We start from the raw sequence: 24,738 nt of genomic DNA, 5'->3' as shown, positions 1-24,738 counted from the left end.
TCTCTGTTTTTCATTTCACGAACAGCAATAGAATTCCCTTCACCCTGATGTATTCAGAATACCATAATTGATCATTTTAAATACAACATACACATATCAAATTCCAAGCAGCAGCTGCATGGAACAAGTAAGAGAGTGATGCAGTTTGTTATAGGCTTGCATTTGATAAAATGAAACAGAGTGACTTGCTCCTCTCTTTTCTTACATCAAACACACACACACACACACACACACACACACACACACACACACACACAAAAGCACAGCTGAATTCATGTGATAAGCAAATGCTGCTTGCAGAAACCATTGTGATTGGCTGACTCATGCTACATTAAGATCGCTGTGTACGTCATCAAGAGTCAAAGGTCAGTCTGCAACCTTATGATATCCCACCCCACAAACTAGGGAAGAAACCTGTCATGATGTTTTGTAAATGAGTTTTGAAGATTTCTTGTCACTGTATAAAAGCAATTTTACCAGCTGACAGTTTTCACTCATAAAAATGTGATGTATTTCAGGGTATCACACTTTATTATTTGTTTAATGCCTCAAATTTGTTAATCGTCTTAAATGTCTTCTTTTATTCGGAAATATTTGCCATATGACTGAACCAGCATTCGACTAATTACATCATACCAAAAAAGTCATGTAATTTCCACTATACCCATTTCTATTTTCCTATACCCTGCTTTGTGTGAATTACCAGCGCTTCCGTTACACTTTCAAAAATCGCTCCAAAATGGTGCTATGGTGACATTACAATGCTCACCATATTCTCATCACTTCATAACGTTACGGTCGAACCACTGACGGCACAGATGAAGTACTGAGACAATGTCTTTCATACTTTTCTAGATCTTGACAATGTATTTTACTTGGTGGTCAATGGGACAGTCAGAAGCATATATACGTATATATACATATATACAAAGTATTCTAATAGGGTTTAGAACTGAAAAGGGTGACAACTACATCTTAAAGCATCTATGCGAAAGTAAACATGGAAAAGACGTGAGGATTCGAATTTGGGGAGAAAAACAAGAGTTTCTTAATGCTTCCAGTTAATTATTCATAGGATACATCGTAAATTAAATCAAAAGTGACATGTGACTCTCATCATTTAAAGTAGACTAGCTTAGAAATTTATATTAGGTGGCCTTAGGTGGCCTTAACTACTAAGTACTTAGATCAAAATATAAGTACAATATACTTACTGTGGTCATATTGCATTGCAAAACACTTTTGTTGCTATTGAGGTGGGATACGGGTAATGTTAGAGACAGGCTTGGTGGCATTTATTACTTTGTAACTATTTCATCATTCATTCATTTTGTCCGTATATATATTTGGGATAAAAGTAAAAGTAATTGCTAATTTGAGAGTAACTTTGTTGTTTTCAGTTAGGCAGCATTCAGTGTGTATTAAGCTATTATTCCATTCTGAACTACGATGTTGGTTGATTAAGAGGGAACTAAATGGTTAGCATTGTAAACTTGGGAAAGGGTGGAAGGTCAGACAAGATGGCTGAGAGTTATGGCTGAAGTAAAAGATGCCTCCACCCCACACAGACAGCAGTTAGGCATTATTCTCAGAATTCAATAGAGGGGAGATTTTTAATCGCATTTCATTACAGTTTGATGCATGGGGTGTAAGGTTGTGAACATTTGCTTTTACAGTGATTCAATTCAGTTATTATTCTCTTTATTAAAGGGTTGTGAATTTAGAAATCAAAAAGAAAAACATCATTCTACTACGTAAACTTCAAACAACAAAATCAAGTCGTCCTCATTAGTCCAAAAACAGCTTTTATTGAAAACGAAGCTGTCATATTTCATCAAAAATGCAGTTCATGACCCTTTTAATAATCCAAATCTCAAATAGTCATGTCTTTTAACAGACAAAAACAAAACGAAGGTATGAAATGTTCTTGTCATCTTTATCATCGTTTAAATAATGGTCAGCTAGTTGCTTATTAGCATGCAAATGACTAGAATATTAGTCATTTATAAACGAATAAATGCCTTATTCAACATGACCTTATCAGCATCTCTAACCCTACCCATTTCCAAATTCCTAGTTTGCTAATGGTTAGTAAGGCAGTTGTCAACGACGCATCGATCCTCGCGATTCAAAAATAAGCCATAAAATTAACAATGACCGTATCCAGCGAGATGCAGCACAAACAAATCAAACGCTTCTTAGATGCTTTGTTGTTTCGAGTGCCTTTTCGTGCTTTCAGGCGTCAGCGGACCGTTCAATTCAAAGATGAGAGAGAAGCGGCACTCAGACAACCCAGAAGTACCTCTGCACCTGTACATATGGAAGATCTCGACCGCGGACCCAAAACACCTGCCACCAGCCTCCTCCAGCAATGGGGCGAGACGGACCCTATTCCAGGGCACCTGGGGTAAAAACCAGGCCAAATCTACAGGCGTTTATAAACTGAAATTAATTGGTTGTTCCGTCCGTAATTAGCTCACGCCACACTTATTACTAATCTGCCATTTGGAGCGCTGCCATTTTATGCCCTGGCCGTGGTCCAGTGCGTCAGCGTGGTGTTATCCATAAGCTCGGGAAAAGTCCCGTTCTGGGGAGAGGAGCCAAGCAGCAGCATAGCATCAGACGGTAACGAAGCCATCAGCGCTTATTAAAGATTAAGTCTCGCTTAGTCCCCAGTGGCCTGAGCAGACCGTTCGGTAATCATATTCATCCTAAACAGCCTAATCGCCACCATATTGCTCTTATTTATCAGTAAACAGTGATGTAAGAGGGATTAATCCGCAGTTATATCCTTTACATTTCCAATGTGCATTTCCACATACACTTTTTAGGAATCAACATAAAATGCATTTTATTTCAGTAAAGCGATGACTATAAAGTATTTTAGTGTTATATTAAAATGTGTCGTTGCTACATAATAAATAAATAAATAATAATTGTTGTTTCACGGGAAAATTTGCATTAGTTTTTCCTCAAATTATATTCATGGTTGGATTCGAACCAAAACCTTTGGTGTTTAATATTAATCAAAAATATTATCATTAATGTTTAAAACAGTTGTGTACGATTCGCTTTTTGACATAATTGAATGAATTTGTGATTTATCTGAAATAGGAAAATCTAAAATTAGAGGTTTTGTGACATTACTGGGTCAGTGGGTTTTTTTTTTCTTCCTTTTTTTAGAATAAATTACAGAACTTATTACTTGCGTTCAGCAAGAATGCATTAAACTGATTTAAAATCAAAATAAAGACATTTATATACATGTTAGAAAATCCTGTTTCTCTTTCAGCTAAAGGCTATTCTTTTAAACTTTCTATTCATCTAAGAAAATGAAGACAACATTGACAACAATAATGTGTTTTTATTGAGCAGCAAATCGGCATATTAAAATGATTTCTGTAGGATCACGTAACACTGAAGACTGGTGTAAGAATGTTGAAAATTCTGCTTAGCCATCATATGAATAATTGTTTTAAATATATCCAAATAGAAATACAGATTTTAAGTATTTAATAAAAATATTTCAAAATATTTTGGAACAAATAAATGCAGCCTTGATGAGCAGAAGACACTTAAATATAGATCTTAAATACAGAAAAAATAAAGTACCTGATTGGTACACGTTAGTATTACAGACTCTAATTTTAAATAATTACTAAACAAATGCAAAGAAATCAACTTTAGGGGGGAAACTTTGCTGTTTAGATCACAAAGTAATTTTTAGATTTTTAGATGACATTTTTACGTAATTTCATCATAAATTTGAAAAATATTGAGTTAAAAACTGTTAACTTACTATGAGAAATTGCTATCCTCTTCGAAAGACCTTTAATGATTATTGAAATGTATTTTTTTAAAGTGTCCTCAATTTTGTTACATAAGAAAATTTTTTTAAATATAGCTGACAAAATAAAAATAAAAATTTCCTATGGTCACATAGGACATAGCAAAAATGTAGGGAAAAAGACATAAGACACAATTAACGTGAGAAAAATGTATATTCATTCTCAGAGTTACAAAGGATTATCTTCAATGTTATTTTTATGTACATTTTTACTGCCATTATATAAGACTATATTGATAGCGTCAACTACCCCCCCCACAAACACACAGTACTATACGTATATATATATATACACACACATACTGTATATATATAGTTTCGGAACACATTGTATTATTTTTATTTAATTGTTTTGTTTTGTTCAGTGTATGTTTGTGCAATGCCAAAGTTCTGCGATATAAAAAACCAACCCCCTAACCATTTCTTTAGGTACACCGCACCCTTAAAGGAGACATCAGAAAACCGATACCTCTCTCTCTCTCACTCTCCCTCTCTCTTTGTATTCCTAAACGTTCACCAGCACTCATGCTGCAAATGCACAAATGCATCCTTCAGCTTATGCTCCCATAATTCTCAGTGGCAGCTGTGTGATTAATGTACATAGCTATTGATTTTTTAGGTCCTTTTTTCCCTCCTCTACACTATATCCTTCTTTCTTTTCCCCCTCTCTCTCTCTCTCTCTCTCTGACGTATTTTGCGTGATGAAAGCAGGGGTTTTTAAAGGCATGCGGAGCAGAATTGTACATGTTTTTTTTTTCAAGCGATACACATACAGCTCACATCACAATTACAGCTGTAGATACACTTTATCTGGATGAAACAATGATATCACAAATTAGATTTAAAATGATCCGCTCTTCTAGTGAGCGACCTTCGGTCTAGTCAGACAAACAGCAGTTATGGTCTGGTGTGATGCTTTAAAGAAGACTATTTTCTCTTCTTAAGATGTGACCCAATTTACTTACAACATACAATATCTGATTAAAGAATGTATAGTAGGAATGTATATACAAAAGTATGTTTTTGTGTTTTTTTACAGACAAAAGGATAGACGCATTCAAAGCTCTCAATATTATTTGAGGCAGAAATCAAAAAAGATATTTATTTCAGGATATATTATTGTACAAATATATATATATATATATATATATATATATATATATATATATATATATATATATATATATATATATATATATATATATATATATATATATATATATATACATGTGTGTGTGTGTGTGTGTGTGCCTATATGTGTGTCTAAATTAAACCAAAATTTATTCAGACACCTTCAACATTTCTCACATTATCACAGTTTATTTGATCGATAATAATGAAAAATCTTGATAACGTGAGATAGCTTTGATAAGCGTCACGGTGCGGTGCAGGAAATACGCGAAAAGATGAAGAAGGTATCACAATAAACAGTCCTTTAATAATCCGCAGAAATGTAATCCAACATAGATGGCAGCACGCACACATACAAAGATGAGACTGAAGCGAAGAAACACTGAACTGATCTTATAAACAGTATGCAACGAATTATGTCAGATGTTACATTTAGTTCAGCCTGTGGTCTAAAAAAAGATCGAAATTTAAGAAAAAAGACGGTCAGGTTAAAGTGTCTGGATCATTTTTGGTCCCAAATTTGACTGGTATTTTAGATTTTTTTACTTTATTTTGTTATCCTGACTTACATAAATAAACTATAGGGACCTGCACCTTCTTGTAAAAATCTGAAAAATTATATGTGGTGTCTGAATACTGTGTTATATATATATATATATATATATATATATATATATATATATATATATATATATATATATATATAATTATTTATACGTTTTTCTTTTTTACCAGACCTACTGTTATGGCTTAGAAATACAGTTAAAGTAAGGTGTTAAGGGGGTTAAAGCCATGAGAAACCTTTACTCCATTACTCCTACAGCAGTGAGAGAGGTTTCAGGAGACGTCCACACTGCATAGAACATTTGCTGTACACACAAAGAGAAGGTAGAGCGGAGAAACAGAGAGGGAGAGAGGGAGAGAGAGAGAGAGAGAGAGAGAGGCTTACATTTATCTTTCTCCTCTAGCTTCAGTCTGTAAGCCTGGTGCTTCACCATCTCCAACTTAATCTGCAGGCTAGAGAAAGATGAAAGGAGTGTGGGTTTGTTCTAATGAGAATGCACTATCTGCAGGCTCCCAGCAGCAGCGGCAGCAGCAGTCACAGACACCGTCTCTGGCCCCAGCCGCACTCACTCAAACATGGCGCTGGCTTTTCAACATGTCTGACCGCCCCTCTGCTCTTTATATATTCTATAAGCAGCGGCAGTGCAGAGGAGTCCATGGCACTGATATTCCTCGCTCCACTCACACGCTTGGTATTTATACCGGCTTTATGCTTTTAAAGTTCACATTTTGATATATGAATGTAGGAACTGATCTGAAATGTATTTTACAAGTTCTTTTGTTTTCGGTTATCTTCAAATCGCTTGTGTTCATGACTGCTTGGGAGGTTATGAAATATTATTCGTGGAAATGCAAATGCATTATTTAATCATGTTTATTGAGGCACTAATATTATTGCTCATACTTACGGCTAAGGATTTGAACATACCCACAAATATTAGTATTAAACTTTTTTTGATATACATGATCAACATTTCTAATTGTGTAGCTTGTCGAGTAGAGATTTGATATAACAACAGAATCATATTTAAAAATAAGTGATCAGCGGTGCTAGGTAGTAACTGATTCTAGATTACGTAATCAAATCCCAAAGTACTTGTAATTAGATTAATTGCATTAAAAACAATAGGAATGGGTGTTCAGTTCTCTAGATCAGCCTATTTAGGTCAACGTGACAAACAAGTTAGGTCAAAAGTATGTATAAAAGTGTTTAGGTAATCTACCCAACACTGCTGATCAGACTTAAATAAGGATTTTCACCTGGTAGACAGTAAAGGTATTTTAGTAAGAAACCCTATAGCAACCAGTAACCATACAGCAATGCACTAGCAACCATCCACAACACCTTAGGAACCAAATTACTTTGTAAACAAATAATGTCCTACAAATGTAAGCAATATATTAAAACTCCCATTCAGACTGCATAGTGTGTTCAGTGACTGTGCTCAAAACCAAAGCATTTTGAATGCATTCCTACTGGCTAAAACACACTGAAGTACCATGCCTGAAACGATTCATTCATTATCCAGTTAGCATCTTAATCGTCAATCCACAACGGCACCTTAAAGATTAACTCATCAACGCATTTGCAAATGCAAACTCTCAATATTTACGGCAAAGACCCATTAGAAACAGCCCATTAAATAAGTAAAGCGCATGTGGCTGTGATTTCCCCCTCTAACCGCGCTGGAAGGAAAGTGAATTGAGCTTAATGGTTTGACAAATGTCAGTGAATGTCAGCCATGAGAGAGGGACACTTCTGCAGCCATGAAGTAAACTGTAATGAGAAAAGCCGAAGGCGAAGCGCTGTAAAAAATTATAGCGGGACCAAAGTTTAGCGCAAATGCAACAAGCTACTTACAGTATAGTTATTAGAGGAGCTGTCAGTTTCTGAACAATCTGAGTAACAGGGGTCAGAGTCAAAAACTCTTTTCTTTCATGCGTGTAGACAGGACTTTAAATGGGAGGGGCTAAAATATTAGAGAGCTTGGGATTGCCATCAAAAAGGAAAAGTCGTTTCTTAAAGGGATAGTATACCTAAGAATGAAAATTCTGTTAGTAATTATTTACCCTCATTTCATTCCAAACCTCTAAGACGTTTATTCACCTTTAGAATGAAAATATTTTGGTGAAATCCAAAAGCTTTCTGATTCTCCGTAGACCGCAAGGATACTACCACAATCAAAATCCAGAAATGTAGGACATCAATACAATAATCCATGTGACATCAACCATAATTGAAGAAAAATAAATAATAATAATGACTTTATTCAACAATTTGTTTTAACCTTAAGGTTGAACCACTGATGTCACATTGACCATTTTACCGCTAAGTATTAATTTTTGGGTGAACTAATTCTTTAAGGCACATTACTACTGCTACCATTTTTACAACTAGACCTTTCAATTCAATTTTTCCAAAAAAAAAAAAAAAAAAAAAAAAAAAAGCGAAATGTGTATAATGTAAGTAAATAGGCTTCTTCCAAGAGGCTGATTGCATCCCTTCAGTCACTAAAACAAGATCAAATGGGTGAACCAATGGATAAAAGGTCTGCATGCAGACGAGATGACAAAAGAAATACGGCCACCATCAATATTCAGTAGACAAATCCCTGAAATACATACAAAAAAACAGCCTGCAAGGTGCATTAGGACCTGTTCCGTGCACTGGACACTCAAAGAGGAAGATACACTCACAAACGCACACACATGGGCCCTTTCACCTGCACAGCCTTTCATCTCTTTATTAAAGCTGTCAATTGTTTATCAAAAGCCGAGAGGGGACGGATCCACAGCCATGAATTTGAAAGCGCACACAGAAAGGTCCGTTTTAAAATGCATGACAGGTTAATGGTAAGTTAGAGTATCATTAGGCCCCGTTCATTCACATTTAAAACAGGCCCTCGCTTCAAATGACTAGGGAGCAGTCTTTATTTTGAGAGGTAATTCATATTGTAATTATATTTTCAATCACAGTTCATTAATTAAGACAAGTCCCACTCTGTAATCATGCATTTCATCTTCTCTGTGATTTGCGGGACAATCTCCAGCGTTAGCCAGAATTATAGGGCCGGAATAGCTCGCGCGTCCACTCCGAACACTGATTTATGCTAAGCAGACAAGGGAAAAGAGATCGAATGCTTCATGCTTACGGCACAATCGTTCGCTATGATGTACAGTATTTTACGCGACAATCCTGATTTACAATTCGAACGAGAAAATGACTGGTCGGAAAGCAAAATTTGCTAAACTGTGATTCATTCTGGTTCTTTAAAATTGTTTTTTAATTGTAACGATTCGCAATCGATTTCTAGACCAGATTTTTTACATTAAAATACGAAAATGCAGCATGAAAGTATAAATCGCATTTTGAAACTTTTATTTAAATAATTTAAAAAAACACCCAACATTTTTTTTTGTCAGTATATACTCGAGGAAATTCGTGAGACGTGATGTGTGAAGAAAAGTAATAAAGCTGTCTCAGTGAACTAGGGCTAAGTAGTCAAATTTCCATGTATCTGATAGATATTGTGAGAGATGTGCAAAAATGGCAAAATATCGGTCCGCATTTGGAAAACACATCAAGCTATATCTGGGATTGAACATTAAATAAATGCTAGGACAAGAAAATAAAATGCAAATAGCTTTGATAGCAGATATGTATGTCTATGAAACTGCAATACATTTCCACAGCTTATTTTATGAATTCCATGTGAAAAAAAAAATTATGCTGGAATTGATTGCACCCACCAAAACTCACTGGATTTTAAAAGCTTTTTAGACCAGAAAAAAGGCGGACCTCTAGTAGTTTTCAACGGGAAGGGCTGCTTCTTTTTAAAACACGACCAGCATTTTGTTTTGAGGAGGTCTTTTGGGACGTGGAGGCCCAAGTTCAGACCCAAGAGTAGTCTTGCCATATACCAAATCTTTCATTATTGGCATTAAATTAATATTGTGAAGAATTTAGAAAGGTTTCTATACCTACAGCTATAGCATAATAACTACTGGTTAACAGCCACTTCCAGCAAATGTTGTATGCAGATGTAACAACACAACGGTATTCCAGCTGAATTGAATGTGTCCTGACTGTACGTTTGTTTGCTGTTGGTATTTTATGAAACACATGTATTAAGAACATGTATTTAAACAACTAATCTAATCCCAAAAGGTTCATGCTAACCACATCACCAACAACAATTATTAGCAATACCTGGTTGATTTAGAAAAGAATAAAACACAGGCGCATGCCAGCATAGAAATCTTAAAGCCCACTTCTCTGCAAGAGTAAACAATTCTTCAGCTTCATATGCCAGTGAGCTTTCAGCCACATGTCTGAGGTCCTTCATCATTAAATATTTAGCGAGGGATGAGCATTGGATAGGTCTAATGCTTCTGACATTTTGCACACGGGTTGATATTGGCATGTGCATCAGATAAAATTCATCTTTATAAATGACACCGACCATGTAATTGCAGAACCATTCATAAAGGTATGAGGAATATTGTGCATATTATTCCATATTTCAACCAACCACGCTGGCCTATTACTACCAGAGTGTTACCATGGAAATGTCGTCAGCTAGTCATAAGTGGTGATGTACATTGATTGGTGAGAGAATGGATTTTTCGAAGCTCAATAAAAGCTCTGGTATAAGACGTTTACCGTCTGTCACGTACAGTTTCTTTGCCAGGCATATCTTTGAATAAAAGGACTTCAAATAACTAGTGAATGTATAGCGTCTGCTAAACTACATAGTAGCTTTCGCACGTCTATAGCCACAAACCACACTTCCCTAAATTCCTCCATTCCTGGCAAATCCAGCCAGACGGTACTATGCAACAGTCAACTATGTAGTTAAAACAAACATATACTATAAAGTAAAGCAAACAGCTACTTCGAAAAAATGCCATTTTGTTTCAACAAGACTCAAAAATTAAATCAAAAGGCAAATTAAAAGGCAAAAGAAGGCTTACGTAATTCTCGCAAGTTTTCAAAAGCAATGCGAACGATCAACCCTACCTGAGACAAGTGAGACTGTGTCTTTCTCCCATGATACAACACTGACGTACTCCTCTACTGAGGCCGGGATAATGCACTTGAAGACCGCCGTATTCCCTCGCATGACTCTCTGATCAGCCACCCGCACTGTGTATGGCTCCCGGAATACTGCAGTCAAGACAAAAGAGGGTTTTTTTACTCAGTGTCATTCGTACAAGTTCACAATACTGCATTCTGCTAGAAAGATATATATATATCAGTACAGTATAATATATTAGTAAATAATTTAATAAATGAGCAATATATAAAATAAAAGTTATATATAAAGAGTATATATTTGTGCTTTTAATTTTTTTATTTTATTAAGATGACTTGCTGGTCGCTTCAGGTGACCAAACGTAAAAAAAAAGAGATAGCTAAAGAAAGAGAGAATACACAATGGCCATGCAAAAAAATGACCCAAATTCCAGCATTGTCTTCTCTACACATGACTGACCTAAGCAAAAAAAAATCATTAATATTTCAGTGTTTTTCATCTGTCTATCTCAGAGCTGTCAGAGAAGCACAACTACGAGCACTTTTAATATATAATGCTGAGCTGTAGGTAATTTGAAAAACTGAAAGGTTACTTTATATGTTAAAAACTAGATTAGTTCTTGATTTTCACTGTTTTCTTTGTGTGTGTGTGTGTGTGTGTGTGTGTACCTGTTATTCCCTACATTATGGAGGCCAAATACACTATCCCCATAAGGACAGTAATAACAGGTATTTTCCCCATGAAGAAAACTGTTTAGAAATCATACAGAATGACGTGTTTTTAAAATGTAAAACAATTAACAGATTTTGTGTGATCCGTAGGTTTAGGGGTAGGCTGAGGGTAAAGATATTTTTTTTTTTTGTTGCTGTTCTGTTGAGCTTACTGACCGGCCTTGATGTGTAGATCTTGACTCCTGATCTTTCCTGATGGGTTTTCCGCTGTGCAGTAGTATGTATTGTCATTGATTAGGTTACTAAAGCTGGATGGCAGGAAGCCGTAGATCTGCAGCGTGCCATTGGGGTGCACATGGCGGATGCCAGGGACATCGTAGATCTCCTCCCCGGTGGCGAGGTACCAGCGCAGCGCGGCAGGGGGCACGGCCGCTGCAGGACACGGCACCAGTGCCCCTGTGGTGCTGGAGAACACTACCTCTTGCAGAGATGCATTGACAAAATATAAGCTGAACGTAGATCTTCACCGAAAACTGGAAAGAAAAAGACAAGGACAAGAGTGCGTGAGTGGGTACAATAATACAGATGAAGAAGCATTGATAAGACAATTTGATGTTGAAATGTTTCATAATATGGAAAGACTTAAGTTAAAATACACTGTGATCTACTTCTAGAGTAAAAATGCTAAAATTATTTTAATATACAATTGTTTGTATATTTGAATTATTTTATATTTAATTTTTTTAAATGACAAAAGCATCAAACTGGCATCTTTATTTTTGTAATATCACATTAAATATACATGAGCCCAAAAGTGAACAGAGTACACAGAGAGTATTAAGGATCAGAGAAAACATGGCATTGCATCATGAAGCGAATCACAACCAAAGAAAAGTTCAAGTTGAATGACTTCCAAGCTAATTGCTGAATTTCTCTCGTGTCTTGATGAAAATCTCTCCCATGCTCTGCCACAGACTCTGTCTGAGCACCAATCTCCGTTTGGCAGTAAATGGCTCACCAGTGACAGCTGGCAGTGTTTTCCTCGGGACGAAACATTTTAGCACTTCATAAATTTCTAACAAGGTTTCAAATTGCAGCAGTTTCAACCTTTTCTGAGGATCAGCGGGTTTCAGTCACAAAGCAGAAGGTACACACGGAAGACGGCGTGTATTCATAAACACATGTGCGCCCACATGCTCAGATATAACACTCCAGTTGTTGGCACGCTTGATGAGCAAACACAGACGAGCAAACAAACGAAACCCGCGAACAAGCGCTCGTAATGGTGATAATCTTTACTGTGGCAATCTGAGGCATATGGTACCATTCATCAAGTGGCACGCTGAAGCAACCATCTGTTAAAATATCTTGTTTTGCCAGCGAGAGGCTTGGCGGAGCGTTTGTTCCGATATTAAAGGGTGTGAAAACATTCTGGCCTTAACGCAATAAGAATTTGCTCACTCACTCTTTTGTAAACCAAAGCAATCATTGTTGATCTTCATTCCAAGAGGACGGATAAAGACTTTTTGCGAACTAACTCAAGTGATTCAACACATCCTGCACTAATAACCTGGCACTTGATGAATTCATGAGGGTATGATGGTTAATAGAAGAGCGTTCTCTAAGTGTGGCTTCTCGTAATGAAATAAAGACCTGCTGATGTAGAAGAAATTTAAATTCAATGCGTCTCCACTACAAATGAATAAATCACAATTAGGATATTTAGATTGCAGAGAGTAAATGATTATTTTAGTTTATTATTACACTTTATTTTAATAGTTCACTTTAGGTATTCTATTAACATTCTAGTAACAGTAAGTAACATGTCAGCTACATGTCAACTAGCATTCATTAGAGTATTAGGAGACACTATTTTGATGGGTTCACAACTACAACGCACTGACTATGAGAAATTTTGCAAGTATATGCATATGCTTATTTTACTACCTTAAACCTACCCTAACAGTGTTCTCTGAGAGTAAGAAAATGTAGTTACAAATTAATGAAAATGATTTCGCATGTAGTAACAATGCTACTTATTAATTAGAAGAATGTCTAAAGTGGACTATCAAAATAAAGTGTAACCAGTTAGGTTAGATACATGCCTGTAAAATAATGTGCCAAAGTCATATGGTGAAGCCCCATTGCCACCCCAGTGGCTTCATGAAAACGAAAATACCTATTTAACCCTTTGGCAGTCTAGTTTTTGAGTCGTACCAGATTTTCAATTCCAATCTTCTAAGCACCACCACTATCTACATTTTTCATGCATCTCTTACCATTTGTTCTATTCAACCATAGGTTTTGAGATTTTTTGAGTAATTGATCCAAATAAACACCATATCCCCATTAAGTATATTACCTTAAATGCTCTGTTTAGTTCAAAATAAATGTATATCTTTAAAATGTATAAAATATATATGTCATGTTTGATGGATGTATTTGTTAAAAAAACTAGCTAAATTAAGTCTAAAAGCAGAAGTCACATCAAGGGTCCCACATTTGAACAAAAAAAAACAGCACTTTAATACTCAGCAACCCGGAGGAAAAATTCATAATTGTCATAATTTTTCATGAAATGAACCATAAAGACGAAAAAGTGACACTGTTTAATAATGTATTGTGTGCATTCATAATTAACCAAGGTTTTTCTCTCTTTGGGTACAGCTTTGGAAGAAAAACCGCACTCTATTCAATATTAAACTGCTCCTCTCATCTGAAGGTCTGTACATCAAATACATCTACTCTTCCTTTTCTTTGGGCAAGAAGAGTGATTGGGATGGCAGCTGACTCTAATGCACTGGCCTTGCTTTGCCTGTAGGCCTTTAATGTCGTGTCACCCGAGGCATGGGCTGCACCTGATGGAAAGTGGCTAACACCAAGCCAAGGTGACTTTAGTAGGGCATTTCAGAAAAACACACACACACACACAAACTTTCATGAATTTTTATACCTTCATAACATTAGCAAGGCACACGTATGCGTACACAAAAGCATCCTCAAATTGAAACGCTCAAATATATTGATTTCATTTCACATGCAAGTTTTACAGACAGGTTTGAAAGCACCAATTGATGTTTCATTTAGTATTTCTCTCCCGTAAAATAAGAATATATCAAAAGCTAAAACCCCCGGAGAGTATACAGGTCACATCCCACCTGAAAATCATAAATTATTGCAGAACAATAAATATTAACATAACATATAAATGCATGCAATTAGTTTGTGCATTAGTAGTGGGGACTTTACAATAGCTATTGCTGAATATTACCTTGTTATGTCAGTAGATGCCAATAACCGAGTATATTTAGGAGCGAGTCACGTAATTATTCACCCAAATAAATAAGTGATTCCAACAAGGTCGTGTTGACATAAAAAAACAACAGCACTTTTGATAGTGTGCAATGTTACATTAATGCATTAATTTATTTGCTTGTTTGTTTTATCTATATATTTTTGGATATATCAATCAGAATACCGGGGTGGAGGAATTTCTTAATTGCGATTTTGGAATTTAGCTCCATTTTAGGTTCAGTTCTGTGCCTCATAAGCATATTGTTACGGGGACAAAAGGTAGAAATGGGAGAGATTCTTTTGCCATACTGACAGCATGCTAAAGAGTGCTGGCTTTGAGAGCACCAGGAGATGAGCTTTATGCCAGAGGCAAAGACTGCCAGTCAGAATCTAGAGGCCTCAAAGAGAATATCCACTCCTTGTTTAAACCCTAAAATTTACTGAAGTTGTCAAATCTACTAAAATTTGTGAATGGAAATTCACACTTACAGTTTTACTTCAGCCCCCAGGCCAGTAATATTTGCATTTAAAGTAATAATAATTTATTGTTAAAAAGCTAAAATAGTGTACAATTTTGCGAATTGGGAAATCACATGGCATACATATTTCTAACAAAAATCACAACATTTTCATAACATAACAATATATATTTTTTTTTAATCATAGTACAGCATTGTGGTTTAGCTTACCAGGTGTCACGTCTTTGTTTTCATGTTCCACATGCTCTGTATGCCCTACTTTTCATTTCAGTTAATTGTATCATTGTCTTCAGGTGTGTCTTGTTAATTTAGTCAATTACTTTGTGTATTTATTCCCTGTGTGTTTCAGTTCAGTTTGTCCGATCGTCGTGGTTAATTTGTGTGGTTCGAGTCTGCCTGCCTTCCTGCTTGTAACTATATTGTTTATAGAAGATTAAAAGACTATTTACGTTATATTCTCTTCTCTTAAACCACACCTGGTCACAATCACACCGTCCGCTTTTAGATTTAATATTAAAAATCAAACACAAACTATGCAAAAAGCAGCAGTCCTTCCAACACATTCTTTCATGCTAATTCTTTCTCATTTACTCCTTCAAGTAGGCTATATTAGTGGCGTAATGTAGAGGATAGTGAATGAGTACTTTGGGGGTGAATACAAATTAATGTATTGTTCCTAAAATTTACGTTTTGGTGGAGTGATTTGAGAAACACTCTTCATATTACTCAAAACGTATATAGCATTGGAAAATCTGATTCATTCTAAATAAAATTCAAAAAGTCCGGTTTGTTCTAATGAATTAAATTTTCCCAAGCAGCCCTTGCTCTATAGAGTTCAAAGGTCTGATTCATTCTAGGTAACAGATGCTTATAATTGTCATTATTTGCCATAAGAAGCATTAAAAAGTCATTAGTGAATCAGTACATCCCAGGGCACGTCCTGAGTTTTTGTTGACCATGTTTTGTTGACACTGGAACAACATTTTTATTAAAAAACCATAACCCTGCAGCTAAACCCATGCACCTTACCCATGAGTAATACCTAAAATCAGACAAATGAAACTACAGGCACCAAACAATGGTTATGAACCTAAACTTCACAAAAACTAGAAACTGCTTCTTTGCATATGATTGGTTAATCACAGCATTATTCCAGGGTCAACAATGATGTCGATCCAGGAACATGTCGAACTTGGTAAGATCTGGTTCTGCACATCATGTGTGATCCTAGATTATGTTGTTTTTGTGCCATAAAACTGGGTCAATTATAAATCGTCATGGGACAGATTATATCTGAAATGATATTGCCGTGTTGATGGATCTAGCTACTTCTTAGAATTAGAGCTAAATACAATAAATAGCTGTTCTATAGATGAGTTCCTTTAAATTATAAATAGCTTAGCTTGGCAACACTGCATTAGCTAGGGTCTGAAAATTATTACAATTTGATAAATACAATTATTAATTATGCATTATGTGGTAATTCCTAAAAAGCTACTGGCAGACTTGAAATGCAACACAATTTACTAAAGCATAAAAAATTTGTGAGATGAAAAGAAAAGAACAACTGTACATTCGTTTAAAGAGCGTAACAGACAGAACACTAGTCACTGACTCAAATTTAGGGTGACTGGTCAATCACGCACAACAGCATTTATCATCTTCAACTGTCTAATCAGCCATACCAAACCGTTTTCGGCACCACTGATGCATTTGATCTGAGCAAAGGTGTGATCAATGCTGATGAGGCAAACACTAACACCACAAATAAACGAACAAATCAATGCCTGTCGAGTACCATTCGAACGTGCCGATAAAAAAGTTTTGTGATTTATTTACTTTACCTAGTTTCCATCAAGCAACTATCCAGAAATCGCCATTTTAGAGCACATTGCAGGTCAATAGCATTTCACCCTGTGTGAAACCAGTTTGATACATCTAATCACATGCAAAGTAGATCAATTACAAGACCTGAGCTTTTTTCCAGCCTGTTCCACGTCTACGGTCCAGCGAACGTGCGACGCTCCACATGCCTGCTTTGTTTAAAACTTCACAGATAGTTGTAGATTCCGTCTGAGCCAATGTCGAGCTTCTGGTTTTGCCAGGTCTGTGTGTCCTGTCAGTGCCGAGCAGGATCATGGGATATCTGCTCCGCAATGACAGGCTCTGTCAGGGGCCTGGGGTAATTAAGGCTACACTCAGCACACCGCCTGGGGGGCTTTGGGTTTTGGGGCGGGGGAGATGGGACGAGACAAGGTGCCGAAGGGAGCGGCTGGGGACGGACGACGCGGACCCAGGACAAGGTAGGGGCGAACGGGACAAGGTTTTTGCCACTGTGAGTATGCACTTCTCTCCTACAACCCCCACAGGCTTTAGCACTCGCAGCACTTGCCAAATGACTGTCTCCCAATTTGCTTTCATGAATATTAAGCAGGACATGACAGACGAGAAAAGGCCTGCCGTCTGCTCGCCTGTGATATGTGCAGACAGATCGGCTCTCTGATGTCGGCGAAGGGTAAAGCACGCCGAGTGTGGCCCTGCGGTGCGCCTCTGATTCCCGTTGTCATGTTTTAAACGAGCGAACGTGAGCGGCTCGTTAAGAGCCGACTTGGCAGCAGGCTGAGATCGGAAAACGAAAGCGCTGTTGACTTTAATGTCTGAATTTGCCCAGCTGATGGCACGAACAAGGCTGTTAGTCGGGCAATTTCAATCTAAGCACTTCCATATTCAAAAAACGCTAAATCTATTAAGGCAAGTCACTTAGCCAAGTAAAGCAAGATCATATTCATCAATGATAGTGTTAGGTAGGATCTCTGGAGCTGCAGCTAATAGCTACTGGCTGGCATCACTTAATTCCATAAGTAATTAACAGTTAACAAATTAATTTAACTTACACACTATAAAACACGACCAATCCATTTCTAGCCATTCTTGGTGCACGAACAGAAATCAAGCACAAATGCTTTAAGGCCTTTGATTTTATTCTTATAAGCTTTATGCAGAACCTGTTTTTGCTAAGTGCAACATTGTGATTAACCGATCAGATCTAAAGAGCCAGTTTATAGTTTTTGAGAAGTTTTTGGTGTTCTGTGCTTGTACGCCAGTGTCATTCATCTATCATTTTCTCTAATTTTAGGGATTACTCATGGGTAAAGTTAGGTTAAGGTATGAATAAAACTAAATTGTTGGATTACAATGCTGTTCCAGGGTCAACAAAATATTTTGGACCTAGGAACACAACTAACTCAACAAAGTCAGGATGTGAAGCACTGCATATACAGATGTTAAAACGATTAGCTACAACCACATTTCACAACACCTTAGCCCCCCAAATGCTTGCATGCTTTATAACAGATTAGATGTGAAATTTGATACTGAAAACCACAGATGTTCTCTTTAAGCGAGTTATTCAATGTGTACTGCACCTGTATATACAAGAATACTTAAATGCCAATAAAGTAGGTTCAATATTTTTTAGCAGACACAATGCATTACAATATTTACTATTTTGGGAAATTTTGGGAGCGTGAATAAATGTGAGTGTAAGTGAGGACATACATCACAGAAACGTGACATCATGCCATCTCACATTAAATTATCTTTAGTGATGAGCTGAGCTTAGATGACCACATGGCAATGAAAGCACAGTCACACAGGTTGCATATCTCCTTGTCCAGGAATGCAGTGTCATTTATAGTCGGACAATTGCAATGTTCTTTTGGCCATCAAACCTCTATGAGCAACACAGAACATAGCAGCACGATTAGTCTTTAATGAGCCGAAGACGGCCCACGTTACACCTCTCTTCACTGGCAAATGGTTGCAGCTTGCATTATGTTCAATACGTTGATGCTTGAAGAACAGCAATGGACCCTCTTACCTCCACTTACTGTATATCTCTGCATCGAGGAGCCTACGGTCAGTAAGCAGCACATCATGGTACCATCACAGAAATATTCACGTTCACTGTTCCCGGACGGTGGAATGATACTCTGAACTCTCTCAATAGAGCCAAATCTTCTTCAGTATTCAAGAAATGGCTAAAAACCCATCTTTCCATGAACACACACAGAAAAAAAAACCTTTCTGAGCTTTTGCTATTTTTTATTTCTGTCTGTGAGAACATTTGCATTAGTACTTCTCATGTTATTGCCTGCTTAGAATGAATTGCTTTTTGTTGCATTTGTCATTTATAAGTCAGCGGCTAAAAGTGCCCGCTAAATGAATACATTAAATGTCGATATAAATCTGTGCATTAGGCCTAATGCTGTAAATTCAGCCTAAAAAGGAGTTTACATTAAAGTTGGCATGTTTTGTAAAGACATGTTATAGATCTTATTGAGAACAATTCGTGCATATGTTTCTATGTTTTCATTTTGTTTTAATCAAAATTACAGACTTCTCTACCTCCGAAAGCTCATCTAGCTCCATTTTTGAGTGCAACACACACATCTCAAATACAATTCAACAAGCAATGCGTAGAGCCAATTCTCCGTATGATTTTTTTCCTTTCAGATAATCAGTTAGACATGAATGTACATCACAATACAATTATGATAAAGATATGTCGCTTTTTCTATTATAATTAGATAGCAACATAGACAACAACTAGGTGCTAATTACAATATCTACACACATTTCAGCAAATTTCTGTGGTGTTTTCTGCAAAACCGTTTGGGAACACTGCCACATCATCCTTTTAACAATCTATTACTGTGGTGTAATTGTGGTATAACACAGTCAGAAGTAGGAAATTCTTGGTCGGCTGCAATGAGGATCGAGACTTATATTGTTATAAATCATAAATCCAACTCATTCTTACAAGAAAACATAATTATTTTATAAAGTTGCTATTTCGTACAAAGTCGAAAACCCTAAACCTAGCTAGTGGGGCATAAGCAGAATGTAAATAAAAATGTAAATTTAAAATGAATAAATGAGATTGTATGTATGTTTATGAATTAGCCAACTATTTGACAAAAGGTAAAAGAGTCATAGATTGTCATTAGACAGTGAATTAGAAGGCTAGGCATAACACAGTTTAGTGCATAAATCAATACGTTGTAGTATACATGGCCAAACCATTGCATTTACAAAAATTTACTGAGGCAATGACCATGTATAGTGATTATGGTAGTGTATTGCATAGAGTACATGGTAATGTGTGAAATATTGTCATGGTATCCTGACTAGCACTATATAACTTTCTGTACCAATGATTCATTGAATTATCTAAATGGCATAGTTGTACTCTGCCTGGTAAATGTTAGCTGATTAGCTTGATTTCCAGCTCTATTTGCTTGTTTAAGTAAAGTCTTATGAAAATGTGTCCAATCAATAAAATCCGACTTCTATTCTTGGCGCTTCCTAAATAAGAGTCTGTTATTGGACAGCGGCAGAGGGAATAAAAATTAGGCGATACAAAAGCTCTTTAGTGGGAAGTCAAAACTCCTCTGTCAACATACAGAGAAGCCTCTATCTAACGGCTCAAAGGAAAGTCTATGAGACCGGTGTCCAGAGAGCAAGTCCTGCCTTGACGATTCATAATGATGTAGAGCATCTTTACAAACAAGCATCCTGCCTTCGTTAAAGCCAGAGAGAGGTTCAACAAGAACCCTCATTGTGGTCAGCTCATCTCCGGATAGTGGCTTTTTTTTCCCTCCTTGGCACGTAAAGCTGTTCTGGGTTCAGTAAAAGACTTCCTCTGTGTTGTCTTTCTCATGGCGCAGGTGCCTGTTTCAATAGCATCTGTACACATCCGTCTATTTGAGCTTGCAAAGGCTAATGCCCAGCTCGGCTAGCTGTGAGCACTTGCTGCACAACGATGCCAAACATCACAGTCCGCATCTCAGTACACCTGGTCATTACTGAGATCCAACGTAAGACAACATTTCATTATCTCTACAAATAATATGCTATACAGTGATTGATGACACTTTTGTAAATAAATTAGCATCTTTCCTAAAATGTTGAAAAGATCTGGGCATGCATTCGCAAAAAAATCTTAAAGCTAAAAGCAGCTCATAACTAATTGATTTAAGGGAAAATCGTGTCAGTCCAGGGCGTGTCAGTCCTAAATGTAGAAAGAGTGTTTCGCAAAGCGTTCTAGCACTAAAACTAGCTCCTAAATCTGTGAAACGTTAGGAGTAATGAAGAGGTCACTAAGGCCAAATTACAACTATCCTAAAATGCCTGCAATTGCTTGCCAGCAATCTGCCTCATAATAGAAACATTTTAGAAGCATCTCGAAATGGTATCTCCTTTATGGTTTGGAGGTTATCCCAACTCCAACTTTTCTTTTGATGAAATCCTTTCCATTAAGGAGTAACACCTGTTCTTGTATCCAGTTTGGTTTTCTTTTACGTTTGCATGTCTTACTATCAGCCGTGATTATTTTACTGGTGTTTATATGCATATCCGTAAATTGTTCAAGTGAAGCACAGATTTGATTATTTACATGCCAACATCTTTATTTTTAAATCTTTATTTAGAAATGGCAAAATAATATCACGCTCTGCAATATTTTTATGAATAAATCTCTGACAGAAACCTTCAGCCAATCACTGTGTGCATTGCAAGCATGCTGACATCATCCACAGCAATGAGGTCAACCCCACCATTACTCTTCGCTTAAGACTTCTCTCTATTCCTTAGTAAAAGTTTGTCTCAGCAGCTTTGTGAATGGGTTTTAAGAGGAAACTCTTAGCTAAGAACTTTTACTGCTATTTAAGAGAAATCTTAGTAGTAGGATTGATGTTTTGTGAAGATGAGCTCTGGATTCTAAACCCGGGGCCGGTTGCATAAAATGTTTAGACTCTTTAGACTTTAATATAGAGGCTAAGTTTATGCAACTGGCCTCGGATCCAGCTTGACTCAAATTCAAGTAGGCCCACAGCATGTGAAAACAGTATGCGATATGTAGCACTAAATGTTACAAACTATATGTGCTACATTGTTTTCATGTGCCTCGTTAATTGCATGTTTAATATTCTTAGTGTTATATTATATTATTATTATTATATTATATTAAAATTAAGAATTTTTTTTTTTGCAGCAACCAGTCATTGAGCTGCACTTAGTTGTTATACTTACTAGATTTTATTAAGTTACAGCAACTTTAAAGGCAAATAAAACAATTCACTTACTGCTTTGAGTGACGCTCACTTAAAATATTAAAGTAACCACAAAGGAACCAATGACATCAATAAAGCAGTGAGAGACAGTAGTGCACTAATATGTTGCTAATGCCCAAAATAACAACAGAAGAAGAAGAACAAACAAATCCTCCATGTCTGTTAACATTCACTCGTGTCATTTAAATCACATATGCCACATAAGATATTTTTCTAATTTTTTTTTTCTTTTTTTTACTTACCATTAGCGATACAGCATAACATCTGAGTAATTTGGTTTCAAGGGAAGAAAGCTAATAAATAAATAGGTCGCTTTTAGAAGGTGACCTATCTTTTAATTAATTTATTTATTTAGCTTTTCCTATTAGTGTATTCTTTTGGGTATTCTAAAGATCATTAATGCAAAAACACATAAAATGTTTTTTCGTAAGCTACTTGAGGAGCTTTTAATTTGGATGATATAATAATTAAATAATTGTGGTATATGCCGAAGTCACGTACTGACTTCATCATTCAGCACGTATTGGTAACAATTCATTTCATTTACTTTTATTAATTGTGTAACCATTGTATTTGCTCTTTTTGTTGTGTTACTACTCACACAATACAGCAAATAAAATTTGGAAACAACAACAACAACAACAACTGTACCGCAAAGCCATTGCATAATTTGTTCTGCTGCAATGCCCTCTGGGAGTCAGTGAGTAGCTATACTAAGTCATGAGCAAACCTAAAGTAAAGGATCAAGTACACGCTACTGTTCTTTTTTAGTTACTCTAACTCTTGTTTAAGTAAACTATACTAACTAAGCATTTGTCATTTGTCACTATTTCTATTTCACTTCACTTCGTTTTTTAAGGCAATCGGTTTGCATGCTTTTTTTAAAGTAAACCCAACTAATTCGATTTTACACTGCAGCAAGCGATCATATTAGCAATGTTAACCTGCTACTGATTTAAACTGTCAGTAATATAGAAAAAAACATTGTTTGCGGTATAGCGTGAATCGATTTAGTAGCATCAGTATTAGACTTTTTACTATTAAGAAATTACGACGGAAAAAGTTGCGTTTGTTAACATCACCATAAACACGAAGAGCATGTGTTAACTGTTGATTTCAGCATTTAATGCTAATACATTACTAAAAAGAAAAGATGTATCAATTAATATTTAGTAAAAGTTAATTTAGATTAACAGTGAACAGTTGTATTTTTATGGTATATTTTTACTGCTACATTGTTAGTTAATGTTACTTAAAAGCATTAAATATAGCTCATTATAATAATTGTACAGTGTTTTTTAACAATTTCCCACACACTTACATTATCAATAAATACATAAATAACGTATTGCTCTAAAAGAAACAGTACAGTCTCCTTACGATGATGCAGCAATGGCTATTTTTTTTTTTTTTACACATTTATCTAAATGGATTTTTCTTCTTTTTCTTCTGTTTTAGCATCAGAGCGGTACATGTCCATCTGTAGGCTACAGCACTGTAGTGTTTTCTGAAAGGAAGGACACAGTGCACCCCTCCCCAGCCCTCTTCTCTGCAGAGTGTTTCTCTTCCCATTTCAGGTTGTCACGTTTTTTGTTTTTTTTCTTCTTCATGTGGTGCTAGCAAGGTGACAGGAGACCGCTGCTCCACACAACCAGCCAGCCAGCCAGCCAGCCAACCGAGCAGACACAAATATATTCAGAGCATTTAGTACCCTGGATTAATCGAATTATAATTTAATCATCTGATCAAACAGCAATTAGCATAATCACTTGTGGGGAACAGCTGATAGAGGAGAGAGAGCAACACATAATAAACCTCAGGCAACTGCCGCTCTAATGAGACATTTAACTGCTAAAACACACATCAAAAAGCAACATCTTCATGCTTTCTGGAGCTGAGACAGCTGTTACGATCTGAAGGACAGTAATGTGTTTCAACTGCAGCGATTTAACAGCGAAGTCATGCTGAAAGGTGCATCTGATTATTAAAAAATACAAATGAATAACGTCTATCCATCGCGCAAGCGAAGAAAAAAATTATTATGCGACAGAAAAAATATGCAAAAATAAATGGTCATGTGCTTACCAGAAAACTATTAGCAAATAAATCAGTTAAAACGATTTAAACTGAAACCTTCTGTTTCAAAGAAATCCCATGTAATTTATTAGAATTTAACAACTGTAGCTGTCAGAAACGGTAAAATCTTAGACACGGACATGTGGAAATCATATCAAGACCCGGTCTTGTCTAATTCTGATGAGGCTGATATGGCTGCTGGCACCGTATATTTTCGCTCTCTAAAGAGAAATATAAATATAATACAATAATGCTGGAACGAATAAGAGCAAGACAGACCCATGGCCGAATCAAATGCATGAACACATCCCATATCAGATGCACATGTGCACACATACATAGCACATACAATGAATAGCAGACATCTGGCAAAAGTGACAGCGCTCTGAAAGGGGGCAGCTAAAAATACCAGCCACCAACTTGGTCTTACATCTTACAGTCTATGCCATGTTTAAAAATATATCACAATGTTGAGAAAGCAAGCTCTGGTCATTTGTCACCCTGTCA

The 24,738-nt window shown here is 36.4% G+C and overlaps 1 pseudogene; it reads right to left on the bottom strand.

The window, feature by feature from the left end:
* Positions 1–24,738, bottom strand: part of LOC122358884 — a 117,116-nt pseudogene that overhangs the window by 87,342 nt on the left and 5,036 nt on the right.

The sequence above is a fragment of the Puntigrus tetrazona genome, chromosome 15 (assembly GCF_018831695.1).
Source record: "Puntigrus tetrazona isolate hp1 chromosome 15, ASM1883169v1, whole genome shotgun sequence".
In the NCBI taxonomy this organism is placed as follows: domain Eukaryota; kingdom Metazoa; phylum Chordata; class Actinopteri; order Cypriniformes; family Cyprinidae; genus Puntigrus; species Puntigrus tetrazona.
Note: the sequence above shows the minus strand (reverse complement) of the source record. Positions and strands in the feature narration are given on the sequence as shown.